This window comes from Monodon monoceros, unplaced genomic scaffold (assembly GCF_005190385.1).
Source record: "Monodon monoceros isolate NGI ecotype Baffin Bay Population unplaced genomic scaffold, NGI_Narwhal_1 Super_Scaffold_4, whole genome shotgun sequence".
NCBI classification, from domain to species: domain Eukaryota; kingdom Metazoa; phylum Chordata; class Mammalia; order Artiodactyla; family Monodontidae; genus Monodon; species Monodon monoceros.
Window position 1 is genome coordinate 23,739,583 of NW_021703781.1, and position 19,280 is coordinate 23,758,862.

Genomic DNA, 19,280 nt, shown 5'->3' on the forward strand with positions numbered 1-19,280 from the left:
GAACCCAAGAGAAAATATTCTAGCCTTTGACTCTAGATTGTAAAGAAGAATATACTGGAAAGTCCATAGAAAACAATAAAAACTATATAGCTAATTTGTATCTAGTTTATATTCTGAGATTTATTTAGTGTCAGTAAATAGCATATGTATCTTGAATAGCTGATTATTTTACTCAAGTACCCATTACTAAGAAGAGGTATAATGCAAAAAGGAAGAGAGAAGAAAAAAACAAACAATTATGATCCTAAGGACATACTTTGGATAAACTCTGGCTGTTAACCACAGACCTAAGCAACAAACCATCCAAAAACAGTTCTGTGTATTTCTCATACAAATGGACTCTGAAAAAAGAGGAAAGGCAGTCAGGGGCCACTTATTTGAGTTTCTAATGTCATAATATCATTATCATTTAAATTCATATATTTAATTACATCTTGCATTATCCTAAAAATTATTTGAAATAGCACTATGTCATTATGAATATAGCCAACATATCTCTAGAACAATGGTTTAAAATTTCTTCAAAGAGACTGAAAGCTTCTAGAGAGGAGTAAGGATGTCAAATATCTCTCAAGCACCACAGAATCACCTAAATGCTAGTGAAACCTAGCAGGACTCTGTGGGGCTCTTGGGCATGGAAGCCTTTCAAACAGTTGCTAATCAGGGAAGGGAGGGGATGCAGAGACAAGGGAGGAGCAGCCAACAAACAATAGTGTAGCCTTGGGGCAGGGTCCTCAAGGGATACTCATAATGATACCCTTGAGCTCTTTTACAGAACTAAAATCCCCAACAAATGGAAGATATTAGCATTCTTTATTCCAGAGAAGGTCACAGTTTAATAACCTCCAGAAGCTCATCAGGAAACCACCTGAGGCCAGATTAAAGGAGTGCAGGCCCTGCACACACCCTGATCCTTATCAGCAACCCCGCCCTTGAAACCACTGCTGTAAAACTCCTCATCAGGAATTCCCTGGCGATTCAGTGGTTAGGACTCTTTGCTTTCATTGCTGAGGGCCCAGGTTCAACCCCTGATCAGGGAACTAAGATCCCACAAGCTATGTGGCATGGTCAAAAAAATCCTCACCAAATCCCCCCACATTGGGACACACAGTTTTTCAGGGCACAAGTCTTCTGTGTCCCCCTTTGCCTGACAAAGCAATAAAGCTATTCTTTTCTACTTCACCCAAAACTCTGTCTCCAAGATTCAATTCGGCACCAGAGCGCAACTTCTAGAGCTCTTTCTTCTAGTGCTCTTACTCCAAATCTGTGAAGATTTAGGGCAGGCACATAATGAGAGGACTAAAGGACAGTGGTGACTGTGCCAAAATTTCAGGATGGCCACAAACTAAAACTGGGAATAAACTGAAGAGCAATTTGCTCCCAGTTCTGATAACACCTTACTATGTCACTGAAATAATTATGCGTGTTAACTCAGAAGATTCTAAAGGCAAAAACTCTCCTTAAGAGGTTTCACAAGAACCAAATTGAGTCTACAGTTGTGCTAAGCTGTCAGCAGAGTAATTTACATTTTGGGCAATATTTATCCTAAATCGTCTCTGGTCTTCTCTAGCTGTAGTGAAAGCCTCTGAGATTTCTACCACATTTCAGCAAATTATAACTGATTTGGGGTAGAGTTACTAATAATGTATTAAGATATACATGCTAGGGGAAATTCCCTGGTGGTCCAGTGGTTAGGACTCCATGCTTCCACTACCAGGGCCTGGGTTCAATCCCTGGTCGGGGAACTAAGATACTGCAAGCCACGTGGTGCGACCAAAATATATATATATATATACACATGCTAAATTTTTCCCCATGTTCAACTGAACCTTAATAACCACACCATCATTGGCTGGTTAGGAATCTGCCTGCCAAAGCAGGGGACACGGGTTCAAGCCCTGGTCCGGGAAAATCTCACATGCCGCAGAGCAACTGAGCCTGTGCACCACAACTACTGAGCCTGCACTCTAGAGCCCGTGAGCCACAACTGCTGAGCCCGCATGCCACAACTATTGAAGCCCACATGCCTAGAGCCCGTGCTCCACAACAAGAAAAGCCACCACAATGAGAAGCCCGTGCGCTGCAACAAAGAGTGGCCCCCACTTGCTGCAACTAGAGAAAGCCACACACAGCAATGAAGACCCAATGCAGCCAAAAATAAATAAATTAAAAAAATTTTTAAATCCTTTAGAAAAACAAAGTCACACCATCATGCCAGGACAATTCAAGGGGGAAAGAACAGTCTCTTTAACAAACAGTACTGGGGACTTCCCTGGTGGCGAAGTGGATAACACTCCGCGTTCGATCCCTGGTCAGGGAACTAGATCCCACATGCATGCCACAACTAAGAGTTTGCACGTCACAACTAAGGAGCCCACCTGCCACAATTAAGGAGTCTACCTGCTGCAACTAAGGAGCCAGCGAGCCACAACTAAGGAGCCCACATTGTGCAACTAAAGAGCTGGTGAGCCACAACTAAGGAGCCTGCCTGCCTCAACTAAGACCCAGCACAACCAAATAAATAAATTAAATAAATAAATATTTTTTTAAAAAATAGTGTTGAGGCTGTTACCCGAAAATTGGGTTCGCCTCTTGATGCATGTCCAGCCAAAAGACACAACCAAGCCAAAGACTGGGAGAAGGAAGGATTTATTACTTGCAGCAAGTAAGGAGAACACCAAGGATCTTTCCCAAAGCAGTGTCTCCCCAAATAGCAAAATTGGGAAAGTTTTAAGCTAAGAGTACATGCATATTCATGAAGGGACTTGGGCCAACGACAGAGTCCAAGCTTTAGTTGACTGAAGTCACAAGGGTCAGAAAAGGTCAACATAATCATCCCTCAAGTTCCAGCTTTTCTGGTGGTTGAGCACTTCATGCTAATCTTTACCACTGAAACAGAACTGGGAGTCTTTACAACTGATATATTATCTTTGCTATTGTTACTTCTCTTGTCTGACAACTGGTCTGCTTATTTTTGCATTCTTTTGTTCCCTTAAGATCACTAATTACTGAGACCTGTTCAAGGACTAGCACTGTGACCAGGCTTAGATCATAAAATGGCTTAGGCCAAAAATGGCTACTCTTATATCAAGAAAGCCATGCCTGGTTTTCTTTCTCTGGGGAACCCCAACCCTATCTGCTTACAAGGCAACTGGATATCCATATGCAAAAGAATGCAGCTGGACTCCTATCTCACACCATATGAAAAAAAATTAACTAAAAATGGATCAGGGACTTCCCTGGTGGTCCAGTAGGTAAGACTCCATGCTTCCCATGCAGGGGGCCCAGGTTCGATCCCTGGTCAGGCGGGGAACTAGATCCTGCATGCATGCCACAACTAAGAGTTCGCATACCACAACTAAGAAGCCCCCATGCCGCAACTAAAGATCTGGCGTACCACAATTAAACAGGCCACAACGAAGATCCCACATGCAGCAAATAAGACCCGGCACAGCGAAAATAAATAAATAAATAATTTTAAATAAATAAATAAAAATGGGTCAGATATCTAAATAAATGAGCTAAAACTATTAAAACCTTTAGAAGAAAGTTTAAGCATACAACTTCATGATTTTGGGTTAGGCAAAGTCCTCTTAGATATGACACAAGCAGCAAAAGGAAAAATAGATAAATTTGACGTCCTAACAATTAAAACTTTTATGTTTTAATGGACACCATCAAGAAAGTAATAAGATGGGGCTTCCCTGGTAGCACGGTGGTTAAGAATTCGCCTGCCAATGCAGGGGACACAAGTTCGAGCCCTGCTCCGTGAAGATCCCACATGCCACGGAGCAACTAAGCCCATGCACCACAACTACTGAGCCTGCGCTCTAGAGCCTGCAAGCCACAACTACTGAAGCCTGCACCTAGAGCCGTGCTCCACAACAAGGCAAGCCACCGCAGTGAAAAGCCCATGCACCACAACGAAGAGTAGCCCCCGCTTGCCACAACTAGAGAAAGCCCGCACGCAGCAACGAAGACCCAATGCAGCCTAAAATAAGTTAATTAAAAAAAATTTTTTTAAGTAATAAGATGACCCAAAAAATGGGAGAAAATATTTGCAAATTACAGTTCTGATAAGAGACTTGTATCTAGAATAGATGAAGAATACTTACAACTGAATAATAAAAGCAATCCAATTTAAAAATGGGTATTTCTTAAAACCTCAATTTAAAAAAAGTTCTGAATAGACATTTCTCCAAAGAACATACACAAATGAATAAGCACATGAAAAGCTGCTCAACAATACAGTATGGAAATAGTCAAGAGGAGTGCCTTTACACTGAAGAAACCTGACAGCCAGTGCCTCAGGCAGGTGATCAAGGTCAATATCAACAATGATAAATCATGTTGACAACATTTACCCTTGATATGATGTGACGAGAATGATACTATATATCTGGATCTTCCACCCAAAAACCCATAACCCCAGTCTAATCATGAGAAAAGTATCAGATGAATTCCAATGGAGGGGCATCCCACAAAATACTTGACCAGTAGTAGTCCAAACTGTCCAGGTCATCAAAAATAATCAAAGTTTGCGAAACCATTAAAACCAAAAGGAGTGGTGATAAGTAATGCAATGTGGAATTTTAGATGTGGACTTAAACAGAAAAAAAACTAAGCTGGGATGAAGTGAGAGAGTAGCATTGACATATATACACTACCAAATGTAAAATAGCTAGTGGGAAGCAGCTACGTGGCAAAGGGAGATCAGCTCGGTGCTTTATGACCACCTAGAGGGGTGGAATAAAGAGGGTGGGGAGGGAGACACAAGTCGGAGGGGATATGGGGATATACGTATGCATATAGCTGATTCACTTTGTTATACAGCAGAAACTAACACAACACTGTAAAGCAATTATACTCCAATAAAGATATTTAAAAAAAAAACTGGGGCTTCCCTGGTGGCGCAGTGGTTGAGAGTCCGCCTGCCGATGCAAGGGACACGGGTTCGTGCCCCGGTCCGGGAAGATCCCACATGCGGCGGAGCAGCTAGGCCCGTGAGCCACGGCCGCTGAGCCTGCGCATCTGCCGCAACAGGAGAGGCCACAACAGTGAGAGGCCCGCATACCCAAAAAAAAAAAAAAAAAAAAATGAAGACATCTTAACAAACTATGGGCTTTGGTTAATAATGTTTCAATATTGGTTTATTAACTGCAACAAATGTGCCACACATTAGTAAGATGTTACTAATAGGGGAAACTGTGGAGAGACACAATAGGGGAACTCTACTACTGAAAGGAAGCGGGACCCTGTGAGGCCCACCTGGGTATAAATCCCTTCCATGTCCCCTGTTTCCTGTTTGTAGGAAATAGGCTTCATTCAGCCACCTTGACTTTCCCTGAGTTCCAAAGGGCAAATTCAAACAGTTGCTTATCAGGGAAGGGAGTGAACGCAGAAACAAAGGAGGAGCAGTTAAGAAACAACAGTGCAGGGACATTCCGGGTGATCCAGTGGTTAAGAATCCGCCTTCCGATGTATGGGATGTGGGTTCAACCCCTGGTCAGGGCCACAGCTAGAGAGAAGCCCGTGCCCTGCAATGAAAGATCCCGCATGCCGCAACTAAGACCCGATGCAGCCAAATAAATAAAAAAATATTTTAAAAAGAGAAAGAAACAGTGCAGCAATAAAAGCAGGGTCCTGGTTCCTCCTCAAGGAATATATATAACAATACCTTTGAGGGCTTCTGTAGGAAATAAGGCCCCCACCTAGGTAGAGGAGGGTAACTTCAGGCTGTGCACAAGATTCTTGGAACACCACCCTGTTACTTCACTACCAACCAATCAGAAGAAAGCCTGCACACAAAATAAGGAAGACTGACCTCCTCCCCAAATGATTCTCCCTTAAAACACTTTCATGGGGCTTCCCTGGTGGCACAGTGGTTAAGAATCCACCTGCCAATGCAGGAGATACAGGTTCGAGCCCTGGTCCAGGAAGATCCCACATGCCACGGAGCAACTAAGCCTGTGCACCACAACTACTGAAGCCCACGCGCCTAAAGCCCGTGCTCAGCAACAAGAGAAGCCACCGCAAGGAGAAGCCTGTGCACCGCAACGAAGAGTAGCCCCTGCTCGTCGCAACTAGAGAAAGCCCACATGCAGCAACGAAGACCCAATGCAGCCATAAATAAACAATCAAACAAATAAATAAATAAATAGAACACTTTCATGGTTAAGCAGAATCGTCAGAGTTGGTTTTTAGGCACAGGTCTGCCATCTCCCCAGATTGCCAGCCTCCTGAATAAAGTAACCTTTCCTTTCCAACCAACATGTCTGTCAAGTATCAGCTTTTGAGCAGTGAGTGAGCAGCAGAATCTGAATTTGGTAACACTATTTGCTCAATTTTTCTATAAATCTATAACTGTTCTAAAAAATAAACTGTGCTTTTTATTAGCTTGTTAATAATTAATCATTAAAAAAACAAACATGGTTAAATTAAACAATGAAATGAAAATCAAAACTACCTCTTCACACCAAAATGGCTAAAATAATAAGGGTTAACAAGAGTGGAAAGAAATCTGAATCTTCCTGCACTGCTGTTGGAAATGTAAAATGGTACAGCCACTTTAAAAAACAGCCTGGTAGATCCTCAAAATATTAAACATAGAGTTACCATATGACCCAGCAATTCTATTCCTAGAGATAGGTAGGTAGGTAGGTTAGGTAGGTAGGTGGGTAGGTAGAGAGATAATCTCCAAGAGAAATTAAAACATATGTTCACTTAAAAACTTGTACATGGGGCTTCCCTGGTGGCGCAGTGGTTGAGAGTCCGCCTGCCGATGCAGGGGACGCGGGTTCGTGTCCCGGCCCGGGAAGATCCCACATGCCGCGGAGCGGCTGGGCCCGTGAGCCATGGCCGCTGAGCCTGTGCGTCCGGAGCCTGTGCTCCACAACGGGAGAGGCCACAACAGTGAGAGGCCCGTGTACAGCAAAAAAAAAAAAAAAAAAACTTGTACATGAACGTTCATAGCAGCATTATTCATAATAGCCAAAAGGTAGAAACAACCCAAATGTATATCAACTGATAAATGGATAAATCAAATGTGATATATTCATACCATAGAACAGTATTCTGTCATTATAAGAATGAAGTACTAATACATGCTACAACATGAATAAACCTTGAAAATATCATGCTAAGTGAAAAAGGCCAGTCACAAGGACCACCTATTGTACGATTCCAATTATATGAAATATCCAGTATAGGCAAATTACAGAGATAGAAAGTAGATTAATGGTTGCCTAGGACTGAGAGGAGGTGTGAAAGAAATATAAAGTGACTGCTAATAGATATACCATTAATTTTGGAGGTGATAAAAATATTCTAAAATTAATTGTGGTGATGGTTGTTCAACTCTGTAAAGATATTAAAAACTACTGAATTGTAAAACTTTAAATGGATGAATTGTGTGGTATGTGAATTATGTCTCAATAAAGCTGTTATTTTAAAAAATCACAGTTTTCCTCTTTGCAAAACAAGGACACTGTTCCATGTCTGTGGTTTAAATTAGGTTCCCATAAACAACAGCAGCTGCCACCTGGTAAAACTAGATGGCTTCAAATGCTTGGCAAACAACTTATGTGTGTATGAGATTTTGAATAGCTGTTTTTAAAGAATACATAAGCAAGAAAATCAGGCTGTCAGGGCATTCTTACTGTCTGACATTGTCATTTAGTTCAGGACAGAATGCAATCACCATTTCTCTAATTAAGAAGCCAACAGTACTGATTACATGTATGTCCAAAGTGAATGGACACAGATAATTCACTGTGACAAAAATAAGGCTGAAAATGACACCAACATGTCACAGCAGCAAAAGTCAGAGTACAGGTGTTACGTTTGGGTGGAAAGACAGAACAGATGAACAAGGCAGCCTGAAACGATACTTGCAGGGCACACCCTTTGCTAAACAATTACAAACATTCCCCTACATGTCTGTAGAAATCCTTCCTGTTGCTTTTTGGGCAAATTTCCCCAGAGTACTCTCAGAAGCTGACTTAAAACCGTCTGTTTGAAAAACAATCTGACTGTGCTCAAGGTGCAAAGAAAGCAGAGAACTAATGAACCTTTGGTGAGTGAAAAGGGGGACAAAAGGATAGGGGAAAAAGATGGGCAAGTATTTATCTTCATTAAAGAGACTTAAACACCACTCCCGAGTTGGTGATCTGAACTGGGAACACGGGAAAAGGAAGACATGACAGCATGGTATTAATGGTTTAGGAAAGGAACTGGTCCTTTGTGCCACTTTATTTTCTTTCCTTAAACAAAGAATTTAAATGTCCAGTTCACAGAGAGAAAAAATAGATGACCAGTAAAGATAAGGAAAATGTCCTATCTCATTCATATTAAAGAAATGTAAAAGAAAAGTACTATCACCTTTTGTATCTCAGAATGCCAAGTATTTAAAAGTTTGGTGAAACCAGAGCAGGTGAGGGTGAGGGGAGGGGTAAATTCTCATTCACTCCTGGTAGAAATAAAATTAATTTGGTGGTATTTCTCAATTTAAAATGCTTATACCGGGGCTTCCCTGGTGGCGCAGTGGTTGAGAGTCCGCCTGCCGATGCAAGGGACACGGGTTCATGCCCCGGTCCGGGAAGATCCCACATGCCCTGGAGCGGCTAGGCCCATGAGCCATGGTCGCTGAGCCTGCGCGTCCAGAGCCTGTGCTCCGCAACGGGAGAGGCCACAACAGTGAGAGACCCGCGTACCGCAAAAAAAAAAAAAAAAAAAATGCTTATACCCTTTATTTCAGCAATTCAACTTCTAGAAATTTACCCTGCAGTTTACAAAGATAATGTAGAAAGATATTACAGTTGCACCATTTGTAATAAGTAAAAACTAAATGTCTGTCAATAGGAGATTGGTTAAATTATGGTAAGTCTCATTTGGGAATATTTACAGATGAAATAATATGTAAGAAATTTACTTCAAAATAATTATGGGTTGACTAAGGAGGAGTGGGGGAAGGATAGATGAAACACAACTGACCGTGTATTTAATAGTTCATGAAGCTGGTGATGGGTACAGGTGAGTTCAACACACTCTTCTCCTTACATTTGTATATGTTTGACATTTTCCATAATAAAAACATACAAATGTATAAACAACCTCACTAAAGGGGGTAGTGGATAAAGGTACTGACCTAAGCAACTATGGAAATGACTGGAGTTTTTAAAACTAACGGCAAAGAAACTGAACGTTACCACTGCCATTCTAGCTAGTACAGATGCTTCCCACAGATGTACAAGTTAACAATTCTGAAAAACACTATACATGTATACTGGAATTGAACAATTAAGTAAATGAATGGGAGATAGTGGAAGGTTTCTCACGTTTGGAATGGGAAGTTACAGATAAGACAGAGGAAAAGGCTAAAATTATCCATGTGGTAACTAGAGTTGGAGTATAAACTTGTGCTTAGCTTAATAAAGATACAGATGGGGGACTTCCCTGGCAGTCCAGTGGTTAAGACTCTGCGCTTCCAATGCAGGGGGTGTGGGTTCGACCCCTGGGTAGGGAACTAAGATCCCACATGCTGCATGGCGTGGCCAAAAAATAAAACACTTTTTAAAAATAAAAAAATAAAGATGGTTACATCTAGAAATATTTACAGATGTGTATATGTATACATGCATATATTTACTTGCTGTCAGCTGAGAATGTTTAGAATCAATGACACACCAGTTGCAACAAGCACACCTAGACCTGACATCTTAGTTTCAAATACTATTCTCCAATAAAGGAATCCAAGGTTCCTTGGAGAAATGGCTAATTCTAGGCCTGGGACAGGAAATACATGAGATGAGCCTGGAGCATCTTATAATGTCAAAAAGTAAGGAAATGCTAAAAACAAAACACAACAAATATCCTAAATTGATAGAGGTATATCAAAGGGACACAGGAGACAACCAAAGAAGTGCCCAATGGCCAAATCTGAAACAATTTGAGAAGAAAAAGAAAGTAATATTGGGTTATAGGCTAAAGAATAAGATAAATATCTATGAGTCCATACCAATATAAAGAAATGTATTCCTGGGGAATTCCCTGGTGGTTCAGTAGTTAGGACTCCACGCTTTCACTGCAGGGGGCATGGGTTCAATCCCTGGTTGGGGAACTAAGATCCTGCATGCTGCGCAGTGCAGCCAAAAAAAAAAAAAAAAGTTTTTATTGAAGTATAGTTGATTTACAATGTTGTGTTAGTTTCTGGTGTACAGAAAAGTCACTCCATTTTTTATATATACATATATATATATTCTTTTTCATATTCTTTTCCATTATGGTTTATCCCAGGACATTGAATACAGTTCCCTATGCTGTACAGTAGGACCTTGTTTATCCATTCTAAATGTAATAGTTTGCATCTACCAACCCCATACTCCCAGTCCATCCCTCTCCCTCCCGCTTCCCTTTGGCAACCATAAGTCTGTTCTCTATAAGTCTATTTCTGTTTTATAGATAGGTTCATTTTGCCATATTTTAGATTCCACATACAAGTGATATCATATGGTATTTGTCTTTCTCTTTCTGACTTGCTTCACTTAGTATGATAACCTCTAGTTCCATCCATGTTGCTGCAAATGGCATTATTTCGGTCTTTTTTATGGCTGAGCAGTATTCCATTGTGTATATGTACCATATCTTCTTTATCCATTCAACTGTCAATGGACATTTCAGTTGTTTCCATGTCCTGGCTACTGTGAATAGTGCTGCTACGAACATAGGGTTGCATGTAACTTTTTTTTTTGTTTTGCAGTACGCGGGCCTGTCACTGTTGTGGCCTCTCCCATTGCGGAGCACAGGCTCCGGACGCGCGGGCTCAGCGGCCATGGCTCACAGGCCCAGCCACTCTGCGGCATGTGGGATCTTCCTGGACCGGGGCACAAACCCGTGTCCCCTGCATCAGCAGGCGGACTCTCAACCACTGCGCCACCAGGGAAGCCCTGCATGTAACTTTTTGAATTATAGCTTTCTCTGGATATATGCCCAGGAGTGGGATTGCTGGATCATATGGTAATTCTATTTTTAGTTTTCTGAGGAACCTCCATACTGTTTTCCATAGTGGCTGCACCAACTTACATTCCCACCAACAATGTAGGAGGGTTCCTTTTTCTCCACACCCTCTCTAGCATTTGTTATTTGTAGACATTTTAAGGATGGCCAATGTGAGGTGGTACCTCATTGTAGTTTTGAATTGCATTTCTCTAATAATTAGTGATGTTGAGCATCTTTTCATGTGCCTACTGGCCATCTATATGTATTCTTTGGAGAAATGTCTATTAAGGTCTTCTGCCCATTTTTCAATTGGGTTATTTGTTTTTTTTATTGTTGAGCTGTAGGAGCTCTTTGTATATTGTGGAAATTAAGCCCTTGTCTGTTGTATCATTTATAAATATTTTCCCCCATTTTGTAGGTTGTCTTTTCATAAAAAAAAAATAAAAATTTTTAACAAAAAATTTAAAAAATAAATAAAATTGGCAACTGCCTAGAAAACAAACTTAGGGGAAAGGAGTAGGGGAGGGATAAATTAGGAGCTTGGGATTAATAGCTATACGCCACGATATATAAAATAGATAAACAACAGGATCCTACTGTATAGCACAGGGAACTATATTCAATATCTTATAATAACCTATAATAGAAAAGAATCTGAAAAAGAAAAAATATATAGATATATATAAAACTGAATCATTTTGCTGTACAACAGAAACTAACACAACATTGTAAATCAACTATACTTCAATAAAAATTAATTAATTAAAATGGCCAGGGCTTCCCTGGTGGCTCAATGGTTAAGAATCCGCCTGCCAATGCAAGGGACACAGGTTCGAGCCCTGGCCCGAGAATATCCCACATGCCGTGGAGCAACTACTGAACACCACAACTACTGAGCCTGTGCTCTAGAACCCGCGAGCCACCACTACTGAAGCCTGTGCACCTAGAGCCCATGCTCTGCAACAAGAGAAGCCACAGCAATGAGCCCGTGCACAGCAATGAAGACCCAACGCAGCCAAAAATAAAATAAAATAAATAAATTTTTTTAAAAAATGGCCAATTGCGAATAAAGTCAATATTTGTTTACCTAAAAAAAGTATACTAAATTAAGATAATAGGGACTTCCCTGGTGGCACAGTGGTTAAGAATCTGCCTGCCAATGCAGGGAACAAGGGTTCGATCCCTGGTCCGGGAAGATCCCACATGACTTAGAGCAACTAAGCCCATGTGCCACAACTACTGAGCCCATGTGCCACAACTACTGAAGCCCACACACCTACAGCCTATGCTCCTCAACAAGAGAAGCTACCGCAATGAGAAGCCCACACACCGCAACTAGAGAAAGCCCACACACAGCAATGAAGACCCAATGCAGCCAAAAAATAAACTTCTAAAAAAAGAAAAACAAAATTTTTAATTAATAAAATAAAATTACCAACTGCCACCCTATCTCCTTACCCTGCCTTAGTTTTTTTAATTGTACTTATCACTACCAGACATTACTCATTATCTACCTTCCCCATTAGAATGTAAGCTCCATAAGGCAAGGGCTTTGTTTATCTTATTTGCTACTGTATCTCCAGAGTCTAGTATACTATGTGGACACATAGTGGGCATGCCATAAATAACTTGCTGAATGAATAAATGATTAGGGTGTTAGGTGAAAAGAAGAGATTATAACAGTATTTTCAAAAATATTTCATTTTTATAAAATCAAGCAAAATGGAAAACAAAAGCTACTATACACACGCAGAGTCAATCCTCATTACATGGATTCCTCATATGCCAATTTTCCTACTCACTAAAATAATTTGTAACCTCAAAATCAATATTTGCAACACTTCTGTGATCACTCATGGACATGTGAATGCACAGAATGGTGAAAATTTTGAGTTGCCTGAGGTGCACATTCCCAACTAGGTCAAAGCCTGAAGGCAATACTCAGCCTTCTGTTTCAGCTCTCATACTACTAACTAGTGTCCTTTTAGCGGTTTATTTAGTACAACATTTTTCACATTTTTGTGCTTTTGGTTGGTGATTTCACTGTTTAAAATAACCCCCAAGTGTAGTACTGAAGTCTATTGTTTCTAAGTGCAAGAAAGCTGTGATGTGCCTTCTGGAGAAAATATATGTGTTAGATAAGGTTCATTTAGGCATAAGTCACAGTGCTATTCACCATGAGTTCAATGTTAGTGAATCAATAATATATATTAAATAATGTGCCTTTAAAAAAAACACACATAAAACAAGGTTACATGTTGATTAGTCAACAAAAATGGGACCAGAGACTCATAGGAACCTAATCCTGTATTTCCCCTAGGAGCAATGATTCAGTATTCATTAATTCAGTGTTTGCTGTGATGCTATAGAACATATTAGCACAAATAATAAATCTGTGCGTATTTGTATATGTAAAATTAAATTAAAAGGTCAGAGAGATTATATACCATTATACCATGAGGTTAATATAGTTATTGTTAATATAATCTTTGGGTGGGAAGATTATAAAGTATTCTTATTTTTTCCTTATTTGTATTTTCTATTTTTTCTTTTACAATGAAAATATTTTTCGTTAGAAGAAAAAACTGAGTTGCTGCTAATATTTTAAAATAAGAATTATAGTAGTAAACATTCTATGGTAGCCAAAGGAATATAAAAACAGGAAAAGAGGGCTTCCCTGGTGGTGCAGTGGTTGACAGTCCGCCTGCCAATGAAGGGGACACGGGCTCGTGCCCCGGTCCGGGAGGATCCCACATGCCGCAGAGCGGCTGGGCCCGTGAGCCATGGCCGCTGAGCCTACATGTCCGGAGCCTGTGCTCCGCAACGGGAGAGGCCACAACAGTGAGAGGCCCACGTACCGCGAAAAAAAAAAAAAGCAGGAAAAGAACAGTGATTTTAAATAATTAAAGTGTAAATTTATAGCTCTCCTCTTAACTTTTTAACCTGGATCTTCTAAATGAAACCTCGTATGTGCAAATACACATGTAAGCCTATACACTTCTCCCTCATTAGTGATTAACAGACTACTCAAATACTAACAGTTTGAAACTCACTCATTTATAATTATAAAATTTTAGAGTAGAAATAATCTTTGGAGAACTTAAAGTTTCTAACCTAATGCAAGAAAATTTTTTGTAATCTTTTTTACAAGAGGTCACCCAGCCCCTAACAGACTATGTTCAAGAACAGAAATCACATCATCTTATAAGGCCATACATTTTAATTTCCACCCACTGCTCTTAGTTCAATCTCTGATCAAAAACAGAGGAGATCTACTATTTCCTCTTTACATATGCCGTTCAAATATATAAGACAAAACTCATGTGTTCCCTTAGTCACCCTTTCCAGGCTAAATACTCTAGTACAACCAAGACTCGGAGCAGTTCACAACTTTATTCATCCCCTCATGTAATCCCCACTCTTTTGAGTATGCACTGGATCTGCTGACTTGCTTCTAACAAAATATAGCAACGTGATGGGATGTCATGTGCAAGATTAGATTAGACTCTGGCTTCCATCTTCTTCACTGTCATGGAAGCCAGCTGCCATGTTGTATGGAGAGTCCCACAAGGCAAGGAATTGAAGGATGCCTCAGCCAACAAGCTAGAAAGGTACTAAGGTCCTCCGTCAATTAACCTGTGAGAAGCAGAATCATGCCACATGAGAGGCAGAACTTGGAAGCTGATCCTCCCCCAGTTGAGTCCTCAGATGAAATCAAAGCTCCTGTTAAAAACTTCTTTACAAGGACTTCCCTGGCGGTGCAGTGGTTAAGAATCCACTTGCCAATGCAGGGGACACAGGTTCGATCCCTGGTCCCGGAAGATCCCACATGCCACGGAGCAATTAAGCCCATGCACCACAACTACTAAGTCTGTGATCTAGAGGCCGCAAGCCACAACTACTGAAGCCCACACGCCTAGACCCCATGCTCTGCAACAAGAGAAGCCACCACAATGAGAAGCCGGCCCACCACAACAAAGAGTAGACCCCGCTCTCCGCAACTAGAGAAAGCCCGCACACAGCAATGAAGACCCAAAGCAGCCAAATAAATAAATAAATAACTTGATTACAGCCTATGAGAGACACACTCTGATTCCTAACTCACAGAAACACAGATAACAAATATTTGCTGCTTTAAGTTGCAAAATTTTGAGGTAATTCGTTATGCAGCAATAGATGAATAATACACTAGTAATTTCACTTCTCATCATAGCCTAGAAAAATTCTCACACATGTATCTTCCTTAATTAGAGGAAAACTGAAAATAAGTTAAATGTTCATCAAAGGGGAATGAATAAATACAATGTGATACAGTCTTAAGATTTAATGCTATGTATCATTTTAAAAATGGAATATACAAGGTAGATCTCTAAGGGGGAAAAAAAGGACTGATAACTTATCTACTGCATTTGAATGAATGGAGCAGAGTTTTAGGTCCTAGCTAAGAGTCTGGGAATGATTTAATAATGATTAGAACTTTAAAAACCAAGCAAATGAAAAAAGCAAGGCAATTATGCTTAGGAAAATGAAAAGTTGTATAAGAAAAGAATTATCTGGAAAGGGCGGGCCACAGTGACCCAGGAAGCAGCGAGGCAGCGGGCTCCTGAGCGGGAGTCCATGTGGGTGCCGGCCAGCAGGGAGCAGCGCCAGGTCGCCATGGCAGAGCTGCAGCAGCTTCTGGTGCAGGAGGCGGTAGGCTCTGTGGTGAAGAGTCTGGAGAGACAGAACATCTGGGAAAGATGCAGGGCCTCATGTCCCGCTGCAGCGCCGTCTGTTGTGAGGACAGCCAGGCGTCCATGCAGCAAGTGCACCAGTGCATTGCGTGCTGCCATGCACCTCGGCTCAAGCCCAGGCCCTGGTGACCAGCGAGTTGGAGAAGTTCCAGGATGGCCTGGCCCGGTGCACTATGCATTGCAACGACAAAGCCAAAGATTCAATAGATGCAGGGAGTAAAGAGCTTCAGGTGAAGCAGCAGCTGGAGAGTTGCGTGACCAAGTGTGTGGATGACCACATGAACCTCACCCCAACCATGACCAAGAAGATGAAGGAGTGTCTCTCGTCCATTGGGAAATAGATGTCTGCTATTGGCCATTGGGGCTGAAGGCAGGAATCTGTTTAAAAAGAGGAATGGGGATTTGAGTTTTCTAAGGAAAGTTTATGAATGAGGAAGTTAAGGATGGCTGCAAGTTTAAGGCCTATGTCACTTGCCTCTGGACACTGGTTCCCTTGTGTTTGAATCCTAGAAAGTGAAAAAAATTGGTGCTAAAATTTGGGTCAGAGATAGCACAAGATAGCACAGGAGAGTTTTTGTGAGCCTGAATTTCATGTGGCAAGTGCTTATCCTGGCACAGATACTATGAGCTGTTTACCAGAAGGATCACTACAACATTTTCCACAAACTGGAAATAAAACAAAATCCATGAGGTCACTAATTTAGAAGGGGGCTTCTGGGGATCTGTTTTGCTTGGTTTTGTTTTATATACAAGGGCATGAAGTTACTTTAAGATGTAGAGTTGGGGGAGGTAGTTTGGATAAAAACTTTGAAAGGGTCCTTGCAGATATTCATTTCTGGCCGTCAAAATGTGGATGCGCATTTCTTAAAATTCTCACACATGACATCTTTCAGCCTGGAGACCCTGTAAAAATATAAGAAACGCTATCACACTGGTAGGGGAAGCAAACTTTCCCTCTAACTGGCAGCCATGATGAGCTCTGAGGCTGTCTGCAGCAGAGCCAGCCGAATCACAAGACAATCTTGCAGTGACACTCACCCTTGAAGGGAAATGGGATTTTGATTGTGCTATATGCTAGTATTCAGGAATGAACAGCGAAAGACGAATTGTTAGCTGCTTAATTAAGAGAGTTATGAAGTACTGGCTTTGGAAAAATCTGGTTTTCATAAAACAAAATAGAATGAAAGCCTAAACCCAGTATTGCTTACTTTGCCCCCTGTAATAACAAAGCTCTGTTGAAACAATCCCTTGGCAACATGAAGGTCAAAGGAGAAAAAGTAAGCAACTCAGGGGCAAGCTGTGACTCTTTTAGAGCAAAAAATGGGACACAGCCCCCCTGCCCCCGTTACCAAATACCACTTTTGCGACATGGGTTGTTCTTGCCCCAGTTCTGGCACCTTATCGTTTTATTAAGGACCTTGTTGTGTTTTTAGCAACTTATTACTTGATAATATAGCCTGTCTGTTTGCTGTTTCAAGACGGTGATATATTTTCCTAGTGGTTTGGTTTTAAAAATAAATAAGATGTAATTTTTCAAAACAAAACAAAACAAAGAATTATCATCATTGTACATGATGTAGCTCAGGTTCAATATTGGTATAATATAAATAATAAATAACGACTTTACCCCCCAAATCACATAACTATGGTGAAAATATACCGGAGAACACATATATGTATTTAAAAGCGCCAACACTTCATATTCTTTATATTGAACACTTTATATACATTTAACAGTTTTTAAAAGCAATTGATATGATTATATTATTAGAAATATTTAAGACACTTGATTATAGTTGCCTCTGTGGGGGGGATAACTGCTCTTTTTCCTTCTACACATATAAACTATTCACGTTTTAAAATTTATTTATTTTTATTTATTTTATTTTTGGCTGCGCTGGGTCTTCACTGCCACACGCAGGCTTTCTCCAGCTGCAGCGATGGGGGGTGGGCACTCCTCATTGCGGTGCGCGGGCTTCTCATTGCGGTGGCTTATCTTGCTGAGGAGCATGGGCTCTAGGCACGCCGGCTTCCGTAGTTGTGGCTCACGGGCTCTACAGCACTGGCTCAGTAGTTGTGGTGCACGGGCTTAGTTGCTCCGCGGAATGTGGGATCCTCCTGGACCAGGGCTCAAACCTGTGTCCCCTGCACTGGCAGGCGGATTCTTAACCACTGTGCCACCAGAGAAGCGCCACATTTTTAAAACTATGCACATGTATTACTTTGATAAAAATAAGATAAAGTTCCTTGTAGGGAGGTAGAGGGAAGGGGCTTTGGTTTTATCTCTGTTGTTTTATTTCTAAGAGAGAAAGAAAAATTATATAACAAATACCCATGTTTCCATTTTAAATTGCATATAAATTTAAATAAATGTTTAAAATTATTTTAAAATTTCTCAATACTCCCCTCCTCAAATCCCAACAATTTCCTACATAAATGGTTTTCAGACCATTTTTGGTCCAGTCTCCCTTCCTTAGAATGCTCTCAACTTTATCAGTGTCCATTTAAACCAATATGCAAAATGTATTTCCAACCTAGCACAAAAATATATTGGAACCAAAACTTTTATGACCTGGATAAACGTAATATAGCTGAAGGTGTTTTTAGCAGCCACATTGCACAGGCAGTTGCTGCTACATTTGTGATTAACCAAAATTCCCAGATATTTTTCACATGAACTGCTGCCCAACCAGCTCTTCCTCATCCTGTTATTGTGCATTTGAAGTTTTGAATTTAAATATTCAAGGACTTACTCCTGCTAAGTATAATTTCAGTTTGAGCCCATGATTTCACCCTATGGAAGTAATTTTTAAGGCTTTATTTATCATCTGTCAAATTAACTACTCCTGCATCTTTGCAATACCTACATCTCTGATTAACTTGTTTTAAAAATGTTTTAATGGGACTTCCCTGGTGGCGCAGTGGTTAAGGATCTGCCTGCCAATGCAGGGGACATGGGTTCGAGCCCTGGTTCGGGAAGGTCCCACATGCTGCGGAGGAATTAAGCCCATGCACCACAACTACTGAGCCCATGTGCCACAACTTCTGAAGCCCATGTGCCTAGAGCTCCATGCTCCGCAACAAGAGAAGCCACCGCAACGAGAAGCCCGCGCACCGCAATGAAGAGAAGCCCCCGCTCACCGCAACTACAGAAAAGCCCACACGCAGCAATGAATACCCAACGCAGCCAAAAATAAATAAATAAATAAAAATAAAATTGTTTTACTCTATCCAAGGTCCAAAGAAAATCCACCAGAGGCTTTTCCTGGTGAAATCAAGAGTCTAAGTGGATACAATTATTCAATCTTCAACACATTCATTTAGTCAATCAACCAAACCATATTTTACTGTATAACAGCTATAAATGTATCATGAAAGACTGGGAGAAAGAAAAGACAACCCTCAGAATGGGAGAAAATATTTGCAAACGAAGCAACTGACAAAGGATTAATCTCCAAAATATACAAGCAGCTCACGCAGCTCAATATTAAAAAAACAACCCAATCCAAAAATGGGCAGAAGACCTAAATAGACATTTCTCCAAAGAAGATA

General features: G+C 40.8%; 1 protein-coding gene and 1 pseudogene across 8 annotated transcripts in view; one reads left to right on the forward strand and one right to left on the reverse strand.

Annotated features, from left to right (window-relative positions):
* The window catches only part of USP54 (ubiquitin specific peptidase 54), a 147,834-nt gene that overhangs the window by 94,945 nt on the left and 33,609 nt on the right, over positions 1–19,280 (reverse strand). The window lies entirely within an intron of this gene.
* On the forward strand, positions 15,652–16,069 carry LOC114908635 (annotated as a pseudogene).